Raw genomic sequence first — 13408 nt, forward strand, 5'->3', positions numbered from 1 at the left:
GATTGATATATGATTGAAATATTTCCCTTCCTGATCAAACCCTGATCACAATTACTTTCATAAGGTGTCAATAATCCAGAGATCGAGTCACTATCCCATAGGCTTTGTGCATAATGTAGTTGGGAAAATCTTAGTTTTTCTGAAACAGGAAGATCTAGCTTGGCTATGAAGTGTTGTTCAGGAAGTGGACCTGAGCGTGAAAAAAAACGACCTATACGATATAACCCTTTATCATGCCACCATTTGAAAGAATCTATATCAATTTTAGTAACAAAGAGTGGGTCTAGAAAAACGCTTGATAAAGGCCTGCCCTTAGAAATTAGAGAGGGATTGTTTTTAAGTGAATCCCATAAAACTAAGGTTTGAGAAAGAGTCGGAGATAATATAGAAGGCCTATTCTTGGTAGGACTCCACATCAACTCCTCTATCGTTAGATTCGGGGTCGCCTGCTCTTCTATATCTAACCAGTCAGGGCGTTCATGTTTAAGAAAGGTTTCCGATAATTGTGCCAATCTCGCTGATTGATAATACCATAATATGTTGGGTACCCCCAGACCACCCTGTTCAGGTAAGTTATAGAGAGTGCGAGATGAAAGGCGTGGACCCTTGTTGTTCCAAATAAACTTGGTAATCTTTCCTTGAAAAGATTTTAGATGACTTTTAATTATTGGTATGGGTAATGATCTAAAAAGATACAAAAGCCTAGGAAGAAGAGTCATCTTTACCGAGTTAATTCTACCAATCCAACCTATATTCTGAGTACCCCAATCTTTCAAATCTTTCTCAAGTTTTCTATACATAGGGGGATAATTGGCCAAATACAAACTTTGGATGTTGGGGGTCAAATAGATACCCAGGTATTTGATATAAGAGGTGTCCCATTTGAATCCATAATCTTTCTTCAGTAAAGAAACCGTGGATTCAGAGAGAGAAACATTGAGGGCCCTAGACTTGGCCATATTCACAGTTAGACCTGAAACCATAGAGAATTTGTCTAAAAGAGAATATATTTCTGGTATGGATGTGTCTGGATCAGTTAAAAACAATAAAAGGTCATCTGCAAATAAGGCACATTTATGCTCCATTTTGGCACATCTAACTCCCCTGATGCTCGTGTTTTCACGAATAGCTATAGCCAGGGATTCCATAACTATTGCAAACACCAGGGGAGACAGAGGACAACCCTGCCTAGTACCCCTATGAATCTCAATAGGTTCCGAAAAAATACCCTGAAAGCGTATATTAGCTTTAGGGTGAGAGTAAAGTGCAGATAAGACTCCAAGAAATTTCGTGCCAAACCCCCAACGTTTCATCACTTCGAACATGAATGGCCATGAAACTGAGTCAAATGCTTTCTGAAGATCTATAGAAAGAAGCATTCCCCTTTGATTAGTATCACCAGTCCAACCCGAGTTCAAAATAGAGATCAGATCCACAGCCCTCCTAACCTGATCAGGACCTTGCCTTCCAGCGATGAAGCCTACTTGATCTTTACTAACATACTGGCCAATGAAAGAGGACATTCTATTGGCCATTATCTTAGTGAGTATCTTAAGATCGTTATTAATGAGAGATATAGGTCTATAGTTTTCCACCAGGCTATGGTCTTTTTCTGGCTTAGGGATAACCAAAATATAAGCCAAATTAAGTTGCCTGTCTATGGGAACTCCACCGGTCATGTGGTTGAAAAATCTAACCATGTAGGGTGTCAAAATGCGCGAATATGATTTATAATATGCACTTGAAAACCCATCAGGGCCCGGGGCTTTATCTAATTTTAGATTTTTAATCACTAACGATATTTCTTCAGCGGATATGGGAGACTCCATTACTTCTCTATGAATTTCAGTCAATCGAGGAAGTTTCAGATTGTCCAGAAAATCATCCATTCCCCCTGAAGAAAAATCAACAGCGGATGCATAAAGCTTAGAAAAGAAGTCCTGAAAGGCCTCCATTATCTTCCTAGGATTCAGGGTGAAAGAACCATCACTCATTCTTATTTTAGGGAGAGTCCGTGATTGAAATCTAGGTGACAATTTATGAGCTAGCATTGGGCCTATTTTATCTTTAAATTTATAGAAATTAGCACCAGTCCATTTCAAGTCTTCCCCTGCTTTAGTTGTAAGTATCAAATTCAAGGCAGATCTAGCTGCATCAAGTGCCTGAATTGGAAAGTTAAGAGGATCAGATTTATGTTTTTTACGGAGTTCTAGATAGTTGTTTTCCAGTCTCCTTATGTCCAGGTTCCTTTGTTTCTTGAGGTTAGCAGCCACTTGTATTATTTTGCCCCTGATAAATGCCTTGTGAGCAGCCCACAAAGTTTCAGGGGATACATCATCTGTATCATTATGCTCAAAATATTCTAAAAGAGATCGCTCAATATCCTTCATTAAGATAGGATCCTTCAAAATAGACCTATTAAGTGTCCAATGAGATATTTTAGGAGAAGTGTCCTCTCTCCTCAGTGACAAATGAACCATCGAGTGATCTGACCATGGAACATCAACTATATGAGACTCAATGGCAGCTGGGATGTGAAGGTTAGAGATTAATATATGATCTATACGAGAATATGAATGGTGAGGGTTAGAATAGTGAGTATAATCTTTAGTTTTGGGGTTCAACTCCCTCCAGATGTCAGTCAATCTAGCCTGATGTAGAATGCGTGCTACTTGCAAACTAATTTTAGTTGGTCTGATGATTCCATTAATAGAAGGTTTGGATTTATCCAATCCTGCATCGAAAGCTAGGTTAGAGTCCCCACCCATAAGAACGATCCCCTCCATATATGGACGAAGGGTATCAAGCATCTGTGAAAAAAACTTTTTCTGACCTCTATTAGGAGCATAATAAGAAATAAATGTGTACAGTCTTCCATCAATGGTACCCTGTATCAAAAGAAACCTACCTTCCGGATCTCCAAATTCTTTAATCAGGTTAAAATTACAATACCTAGAAAACAGAATGGCCACACCCTTAGTTTTGTTTTCTGCTTTAGCAAGATAAAATAACGGAAAGTGGGCATGCAAAAAGGAGGGGTTATATCGTTTAGGAAAGTGGGTTTCTTGAAGGAAAACCACATCTACACGGAGAGACTTGTATACTTGAAAGGCTGTGCGCCTCTTAGTAGGAGAATTCAACCCCTGAGTGTTGTGAGTAACAACACTAAGGGGTTTAGATACATCATTCGATCCAGCCATAAGTCTCATCATCATCGACGGACAGGCAGGACCATATAGATATTACCAGTAGTTCCGTAAATATGAGCATCGGCAGGCAGACTGTTTCAATCTGAGTTTTATTGAATTTTAGTAGTATCTACATAGACATACATTACTACTATAATCATAGCAGTCAAGCATACATGTACATAATACATATTTTCTTATCTGTAACATATAATACCCATAGGCACATAGAAAAAAAAAGGAAGGAGGAACAAAAAAAAAAAAAAAAAAAAAAAAAGGGGGTGGGGGGGAAATAAAATTAAACAGTAATAATAATCTCCCCACCATGGCTACTCGTCTGTAAGGTTCCCTTTAACCCAGGTTGGGAATTCATCTGATTTCCGAAAGTCAGACCATGCAGACCAAGTATGAGAAAACTGCTCTTCCCTTCCCATTTCCCGGGCCAATAGGCTTTCCAAGTCTCTAGAACGTTCCAATTCCTTCACCCACTCCCCTAGGGAAGGCACTACCCCTGTCTTCCAATATCGAGGAATAACTACTCTAGCTGCTGAAATAAAGTATCCAATCACATCCTCTCTTGCCTTTTTTAAAGGACCTGGGGTCATATTTAGAAGGGCCACTCTGGGTGATGCGCAAATTACTGTATCCTCCAATTTTCCATATAGATCGAAAATTTGTTTCCAAAACCTTCTTACCGGCGGACAATCCCACCAGACATGTAACATGCTACCTTTTGCCTCGTGACAACGCCAACAAATGTCCGGTATATTTTGATTGATTTGATGCATTATAGAAGGGCACCTGTACCATCTACTCACCAACTTATATGCCTTTTCTTGTGATCTTGTATCTATTGAAGTTTTGTGAGTCAAAATAAAGCTTTTTTGCCAGTCTGCTAAAGCTATATTCTCTTGGAGTTCTTTCTCCCACTTCTGCGTGAACGGGGGGAGATCTGGATGGATTGAAAGCAAAAGGATAGAGTAAATTATAGAAGTTGAGTGTGATATTGGTTCTTCTTGCAGTAGCAAGGATTCAAATGCAGTCGGTTCAGCATAGAAATCTAGTTTCGATGGGATTGATCGTATATAGCAAAAGGCTTGATGTCTCTGCAGCCACTGCGCAGAGTTCTGAGGGGTCTTAGTCGATGGAAAATCTACCACTAGTAGTGAATCTGTCTGGAGGACTTGAGCAATTCTTCTATGGTCTTGTTTATACCAGGGCCCAAACGTGATTGAGTGTAGGGCTGGTAAAAAAATCCGGCGTTCCAAAAAAGGGGGTCATAGGGCTCAATTGTTTTGATATTTTATATATGGGTATCAGTCTGTCCCATATATACAGTGTTTGCCTAGTAAGGTCTACTGGTATTGAAAGGCCTTTTCGAAGAATAGGCGAGGTCCATGGAAGGGCGCATAAATCTATAGGATTCATATGTCCTTCCAATTGAACCCATTGCTTCGAGGTGAAGTGGTGAAACCAGTCCGTAATACGTGCTAATATAGTCGCTTTATGGTAAATCGAAACATCTGGTACCCCCACTCCACCTCTGTTTTTTGGTAGAGATAGTGTCCCGAAACTAATTCTTGACTGGACTGAATTCCAGATAAACTTAGAAAATAGTCGGTGAATTTTACGAAAAAACACTGCCGGAAGGTGGATTGGAATTGTTTGAAACAAGTATAGAAGACGAGGGAGTATATCCATCTTAAGGGTATTAATTCTACCAAACCACGAAAGACGTTTGAGTGTATATGATGTCAGGGTCGTTTGGATTTTATTGAGCATCGGGAGAAAATTTAGAGAGTATAGTTGTGCTGGTGACGCTGAAATACTAATCCCTAAGTATCGAATCGACTCCGTACACGTCTTAAAAGGAAAGTTCTTCGATATTCGCTTCATTTTTCCTTGCGGGACAGATATATTAAGAAGTTCTGATTTGTTGCAATTAACTTTAAAATTACTAACTTCACTAAATCTCTGGAATTCTGAAAGTATAGATGGAATAGAGGTATGGGGGTTTGTTACAAATAGTAATAAATCATCTGCAAATAGGGCCAATTTTTCATGTAGGGGACCTACCTGAATGCCTGTTATGTCTTCATTTTGTCGCAGTGCATTTGCAAGGTGTTCCATTATTATAACATACAATAATGGAGAAAGAGGACATCCCTGACGTGTTCCATTAGAGATATGGAAAGCTGGGGACAACGATCCATTCACCCTAACTCTAGCCGAGGGCGATTGATAAAGAGACATAATCCTTGCCATCATACAGGGACCCATGCCAATCTGTAGAAGAGAGGCTCGTAAAAACTTCCAACTGACCCGGTCAAACGCCTTTTCGGCATCAACTGTTAACAGACATAGAGGAATCTCTTGAGCGCGGGCATAGTCCGTCAGCAGGAGAGTTTTAAGCGTATTGTCTCTTGCCTCTCGACCACTGACAAAACCAACCTGATCTAAATGGATTAGTTGAGGCAATAGTGGTTGTAGACGGCCTGCTAAGATTTTTGAGAATATTTTAACATCTATCCCAATTAGAGATATAGGTCTGAAATTTGCGCACAGCGACAGATCTTTATCTGGTTTCGGGATAAGTGAAATATGTGCTTCCAGCGTTTGTTTCGGAAAAGTAGATCCGTTCGCTATAGAATTAAATACCCTGGTTAGAAAGGGGGTAATAAGAGAACAAAAATGTTTATAGAATTTTGGCGTAAAGCCATCGGGGCCTGGGCTTTTACCTCCCGGGGTATTGACAATAGCTTTGGTAACCTCTTCTTCAGTAATTACGTTTTCCAGTTCTTCTACTATATTTTCCGCCAAAGTAGGTATCGGAGTATCTACTATATAGGATGTTACTTTATCCTCTTCATTATCAAATGAGCTTGAAAATTGGTTTGGGGGTATATTGTATAAAGACTGGTAGAAGTCACTAAATGTTTTCCTAATTAAAGAAGGTGAGGAAATTATTTCACCATTTGAACCCTGGAGCTTTGAGATAAAAGTAGGAGTCTGGTGTGGTTTTAAAGAACTAGCCAACGACTTTCCACACTTATCGCTAAATTTATATTGGTATAACGCCATCTTACTTGAATATGTGCGGGCAGAAGACTCATATAGTTTACACAGACAAGTCCGCGCTGAAGCAACCTCTAGTAGAGTTTCTGTCGTGTTTAATCTCTTATGTTCTGTTTCTAAGGTTCTAAGCTTTTGAAACGCCTTTGTAATCTCTGTTGTCCGCTTCTTTTTCATTCGGGCGCCTAGTTGAATAAAAGTCCCTCTCAAAACTGCTTTCATAGCTTCCCATTGGGTGGGAAGTGTCGTGGAATCTGTGACATGGTCTGACAAAAAATTTGAGATAGTTTCCGCTATATGATTAGAGCACTCTGTATTCTCTAGTAATGCATCATTTAAACGCCATGTCCATTCTCTCGGTGGAACCGAGGGGATAATGAGTTCCAAAAATAGTGGTGCATGATCTGACCAGACCATTGTACCAATATCACATATTGGTGACCAATCCAAACAGATATGGTCCACAAAAAAATAGTCGATTCGACTATAAGATTGATGGACCATTGAAAAGTATGTATAGTCTCTTGATTTAGGATGTAGTATCCTCCAAACATCTATCAAATGATAATCATAGAGAGTACGCTTCAATGTCTTCAACCTAGATACCGAAACCGCCTTTCTTAATGAGGTGGTATCAATTTGTGGGTCCATTGGGAGATTAAAATCTCCCCCCAGAATAAGTCTCCCCTCCATGAAGCCAGACAATATTTCCAAATATCTCATTGCTGTTTGGCTTTGATTAGTATTCGGCAGGTATATGTTTGCCACTGTAAATTTAATTCCCCACAGGAAAAACTTAACAAAAACGTACCTTCCCTGAGGGTCTACCAAATTGTCAATTAATTCAATAGGCAAGGTTTTATGGAACGCGATAGAGACTCCTTTAGTCTTCTGTTCTGGATTAGTACTATGGAACCACCGGTTAAAATGTACACTAGGGCAGGTGGGGAAAAAATCAGTCTGGAAATGGGTTTCTTGAAGAAAAAGCAGATTAACTTTATGTTTATGCATTTGATATATAATTTGCCCTCTCTTAGAAGCTATGTTTAGACCTTTAACATTGTAAGAGCATATCTTTAGCACCGGTTGAGACACCATTGTAGTAGCCATGGTGGAGAGAGAGGGAAAAAAAAAAAAAAGAGCAAAAAAAAAAAAAAAAAAAAAATTTTAAGGGGGGGCAGAGAAAAAACAAAAAAAAAAAAAAAAACAAAAGAGGGGAAGGGCGTCTCTAAGAGACCCTAATGTACCAACTTTTGCAGTACACTGTGTGATATTTCACACAGTAGGCACAAACTGTGCCTAGCCTATATAGGGGGTGAACAACAATACTAAACACATAAACAAAAAAAAAAAAAAAAAAAAAAGGCCCCAAAACAAAATCCAACAATAATAACAAAAACAAAAAAAAAAAAAAAAAAATGTAAACACCCCAAAAAAAGGGGGGTGAAAAACAGATACACAAATTTGACAGAACCACGAGATGCGCTCCCTGCGCTATCACAGACATTAAATCATTATTTAAATTAAGAAAGTGTGTACTCGATCAATTCACTAGTTATCCTGAAAAGCTTTTAAACACATACCACAAAAATCTTATGTTCAAGTGGGTTAAGATATCTATCACATCATATAGTTTCCTACTTACCAAAAAAAGCATTTGATGTATAAATTTCCCTCTACCTCACTCCCTTTCTCCCCCCACTCCCCCCCGCTATGGGTCACTATCTGACCAACAGGTAAAAAACAAAAAATCCGAACAAATCTGGTCATTTCACCATATTAGTCTCATTATGGATCGCCCTATAGCTAAAGAAAAAAAAAATACCTGGGGGGGGGGGGTGGGGACAGAAAAAAAAAATAAAAAAAGGGTGGGGGGGAAGGGGGGAGAAAAAAAAGAGAGTGGGGGGGGCCAGAGGACACTTGAAAAAAAAAAAAAAAAAAAAATTTTGTTTCTTTTTCCACCCTTTTCTTCCCTTCTTTTCAACTTTATTCTAACTAGTATTAAGGAAAAAAGGATTCTCTAATTATTTAGAGTAACTAGTTAGCCTATACCACAGGGATCATAGCCCTTTATGTTAAAGTGGATCATGGTACATATCACATCATATACATTTCTACTCACAACTAAAAAAAAAAAATCATTAAATATTTAAATTTCCGTCCACCTTACCCCTTTCCCTTACCCCTTTCCTCCCCCATCCCTCTCCCAGGCAGACTGAAGAGAAGAGGAGAATATGAGGAAGAAAGAAAAAGAAATATAAAGAAGAGACAAAAAAAGAAAAAGAAAAAAACATAGTGCACAACAAACTATTAGATCGTGCAAGTTCAATTCGTAACCAAGAATGAGGGAAGAGATTGATTCTCCTTCCCTCATTCAAACAAGAAATTTTTGCATAGTCCCATAAAAGGACTATATTCTTACCCATTGGGTCGACAAAGTGTCGACACAAGAGATAAGTTGAGGTTTAATACCTCACCGTCGTCAGTTGTCGACAAATTAAAAGATTACATCTAAAAACAATTTTCAAGAAAAAAGGCATTTTGAATCAGAGGATGACCAAAAAAAAAGAGGAGAAAAATCTAAAGAAAAACTGTATTCAACCAGGTATTCAAACCCGAAATCTCTCTCCCCCTTTTTTTTTTTCTCTTCCCCCCTCCTTTTTTTCTTCTCTCCCCTCAAAAAGCATCCGTGAAAAAATTCATCTGAATCAAAGAATAATAGAAACGTCCTGGGTAAGTCTATTCAATATTCAGGGGACTTGGTCACCTCCAAGTTTCCTGTATTTGACCTTGTTCCATGGATTCTGAGTCGGACTAGTAGGAGTGTTTCTCTTGGTAGATTGAACTGGAGGTGGAGTAGTGTCCATGGCAGGTTCAAGAGAAATAATTTTCAGATCAAACAGAAGTCTTTCACCCTCTTGGAAACTATGGATCACATGGTTCCTACCATTATAATTGAATTTTAAGGCGAAGGGGAAAGCCCATTTATATTTGATGTTTTTGTTAATAAGGGCAGACAATAACGGTTTCATTGCTCTTCTTCTCTGAATGGTATATGGAGAAATGTCGGAGAATATTTGTATGGTATTACCTTGGTATTGAAGATTCTCCTGTTGTCTGGACCGTTTCATAATGTCCTCCTTGGTAGAGAAATAATGAGGCTTGACCACCACATCCCTGGGTAAGCCATCTCTTCTTAGTGGACCTAATGATCTATGAGCCCTATCAATTTCTAATTTTATATCAGGCATAGATGGAAGGAGGATTTTCATAATGTCTCGTATTGCTGAATGAACATCCATAATGGACTCAGGCAGACCCCTAACCCTGAAGTTTTCTCTTCTTGACCTGTTTTCCAAATCATCAATTTTAGCCTGAGCGGCCTCCAGTTGTTCCTGTAGGAAGTGGATATGGTCATCATGTTGTTCAGTTTTCGAAACATTAGTGTCCAATTTATGTTCCACCGAGTCAATCCTGTTGCCAAGACATTGGAAGTCTGCCCTAATATCTTTAGTAATTTTCTCAGCCGTAAGAGCTAGACCCCTTTCCATCATTTCAGAGATCCTGTTATAGAGATCAGCAACATTGAAAGAAACTTCTGGGGCATTTTCAGTATTAGCAGTCACTTGTACAGGGTCATGTAAGGGAGGCACCACAGAAATCCCATGTTCCGCCATTGCAGGTATTATGCCCTCCCGTACTACAGATGAAAATAAGGCTGTAGTTGTAGATGAACCTAATGAAGGAGATGATGAGGAGGGCGGCACATGAGACGAGAACTGTTCAGTTAACTGAGGTTCCACCATAGACACCTGAGGGCCTGTAATAGGAGGGGTGTCCATATCAAGGAGACACTCTTTGATAATTGAGTTCTTATTTTTTTTTTTTACCTGTTTCCCCTTCATATATAAGAAGCGCTGTAAAGAACCCGTATCAGTATGAGTAAAGTCGCTCTATAGTTTAGAATCAACAGTTCACTCTAATATCAGCTCCTATAGGTGTAGTAGACCTATAACTATCATCAGTCAATGGGCGTTAATTATGTGATCAGTCCAAACCCAGTTTTGAGCCTTTATAGTAAGTATTGTAAAAAGACCAGCATCATAAAAACGCCTCAAATTACATATCATGCAGGTTTCATGTTAGCGTATAGGATTGCAGCTCATGTCGACTAACATCAGACGGTGCGTTGAAACACCTCAGTAAATTCCCATAGCAGGGATAATCATAGGATAATCCTCAGTTTATAGAAGAGATAAATGTTTTCCAAGGTATTTCATCCAGATCTGAGGCGATAATTTGACACCACACAGGGTGTAAGGATCACTGTGTATACCTATGCCTCTGTTAATATTATTAGTATGAATCCTTGTAGAATTCCGTTGTATGTCAGTGGATCTCCTACTTATCTGGTAAAAATCAAGGTCTCTGCTAGCCTTAGAACAATGTGTTTGAATATTAGTCTCCCACATCCACGGTGTTGTAGATAGTATATTAATGACCTACCGGCCTATATATGGCTCAGGGTTACCTTATTCTGAAGGCTAGTCTTTTATAGGCAGATTTAGTGGGGGAAAATTTTCAATTACTGTAATATCTACCTCACTTTGAGTGTCCTGTGTCAGTATACTGGTAGGCCACAAGATGGCAACGTCACCTCAGCAGCAGTAATACCATCTGCGTCATAGGGCCTCCTACAATGCAAACGAGTTCTTCCTCCAGTTTCCAGGTGGGGTGTGTGATCCAGATATCACCCGCAGAGTGGAGGGCATCAGGTAAGAGTGTCACTGCGACCGGATTGTCAGCAATCCCTGTCCCACCCGACCGTGTCTACTTAGGCCACATTATGGCGATTGTGCACCCGTGAGGTAAAAGGCCTCGGTGTCCGTCACTATAGCGGGTAGCTCCTCCGCTGAAGAACGGGTATTCTCCCAGTGGCGCCCGCTCTATGAGTCAGGCAGCCCGGTATAACGTGGATGGGGGTTTTTTTTTTTTTCCTTTCTTCTTTTTTTTAATACCGTTCCGCCGATCCGTCCGAAATCGAGCGCGGTGATGTCCGAGGCTTTGTAGGCCTCAAAATGGCCGCTGTGATCCTATGAGGGATCAGGCCTCTTCATGTACCAGAGAGCTGGCGAATCATCCGGATCTCCCAAAAAGGAACGATGCGGCCTATGGAGAGTCCCGGGTACCGGATTCTAAGTTTGGGGCACATAGAATCCTGATTCGGTACCGGATGGCTATCGATTCGTTTAGGACAGGCAGAGCTCCCTCAGAACACGTCCAGCGCCATCGACGTCCAGGCCACGCCCCTCATGCACTACTTTTTCTATGTTTTAATCCTATTTAAGCCCATTCAAATGAATAGTCCTTAAAATTGCACTGTACAAGCATGCTGCGTTTCTGTGCAATTCCAATGTGAAATGACCCTTATGGACACAAGCCATCTGTCTCCACTCAAACTCATCTGGTTTTGTCTCTCAGACACCCTTTCCTTGCCAGCAATGGCTTCCCCAGTGTATTTTAACCATTTAAGGACCAAGCCTCTTTCTGAGATTTGTTGTTTACAAGTTAAAAACAAGTTTTTTTTGCTAGAAAATTACTTAAAACCCCAAAACATTATACATTTTTTAAATTTTTTTTATTTGTAAAACAGGGACAAGGCCGCGCGGGCCGACAAGCATAAAACACAGTAGTACACACAGTGCACGCAATGCATAGAATCACACATCAACAGAACACATTGCATTAGAAACAGTGCTACCTTCCCCTCGGAAGCCCCCCGCGGGCCGCCAGCGCCGATAAGGGCCCGCGTCCCCGGGGCTCGCCTGAAGGCCGCCCCGCGCCAACAGCCCGCGGCGGCCCCCAGGGAAGGGGAGGAGGAGCTCCCCAGCCTGTGGTAAACATCATAACAACATGCCCGGACCGCGCAACCGGCCCCAACTTTTACATTTTTTTCTAACACCTTAGAGAATAAAATGTTGCAATACTTTCTGTCACACCGTATTTTTTTATATTGTGTAAGATAATGTTACGCCGAGGAAATTGATACCCAACATGTCAAGCATCAAAATTAAGCCAGCTCGTGGAATGGCGACAAACTTTTACCCTTAAAAATCTCCATAGGCGATGTTTAAAAAACTTCTACAGGCTGCATGCTTTGAGTTACAGAGGAGTTATATGGCTAGTATTATTGCTCCTGCTCTGCCGATCGTGATGATACCTCACAGTTGTGGTTTGAACACCGTTTTCATATGCGGGTGCTGCTCACGTATGCGTTCGCTTCTGCACGCAAGCTCGGCGGGACGGTGCGCATTTAAAAAATGTTTTTTTCTTATATATTTTACCTTTTATTTTTTATTTTTACACTGTTCTTTAAAAAGAAATGTAAACTTTTATTGTAATAGAAAAAGCATGACAGGACTTCTTAAATATGAGATCTGGGGTCAAAAAGACCTTAGATCTCATATTTACAAAAAATTCAAAAAATAAATAAAAAAATGGCCCTTTATGAGCTATGGCTGGAAGTGACGTTTTGACATCGCTTCCGCCCTGCAATGGTATGGGGACAGATGGGGGCCATCTTCCCCTCACTCTCCATGCCACAGAGGTCGAAGGATCCGATCGCCTTCTCCGCAACCGACGGCCCCTGGTAAGCAGCGGAGGGCACCGGAGAGCGGCTGGAGGGGGCCCTCTCCTGCCGCTGATAAAAGTCATCTTGCGGCAAAATCCACCACAGAGACCGCTATTATCGGAAGCCGGACCGCTCACTGAAGAAGAGGATACTGGGGTTATGGCAGCTAGCTGCTTCCATAACAAAGATATCCCTCTCCAATGCTGACGTATATCGGCGCGAGACGTCCGGAAGTGGTTAAGTTTCATAGCGCGGAGATAGTGGAAGGAGGCCTGTGTTTCACTTTTATTATACAGGATTTATATAGTGCCAACAGTTTGCGCAGCGCATTACAACATGAGAGCAGATAGTACAGTTAAAATACAATTCAATATAGGAGGAATCAGAGGATCCTGCTCGTTAGAGCTTACAATCCTTCATTCTGAGGCTCTATGCCCACTGGCATAAAAAACATTGCTTCAACAGGAGTTTTGTGTTCTGCCTGTAGAAGCATGTTAATGGCACATGTTATCCTATG

The sequence above is a fragment of the Rana temporaria genome, chromosome 3 (genome assembly GCF_905171775.1).
Source record: "Rana temporaria chromosome 3, aRanTem1.1, whole genome shotgun sequence".
In the NCBI taxonomy this organism is placed as follows: Eukaryota; Metazoa; Chordata; class Amphibia; order Anura; family Ranidae; genus Rana; species Rana temporaria.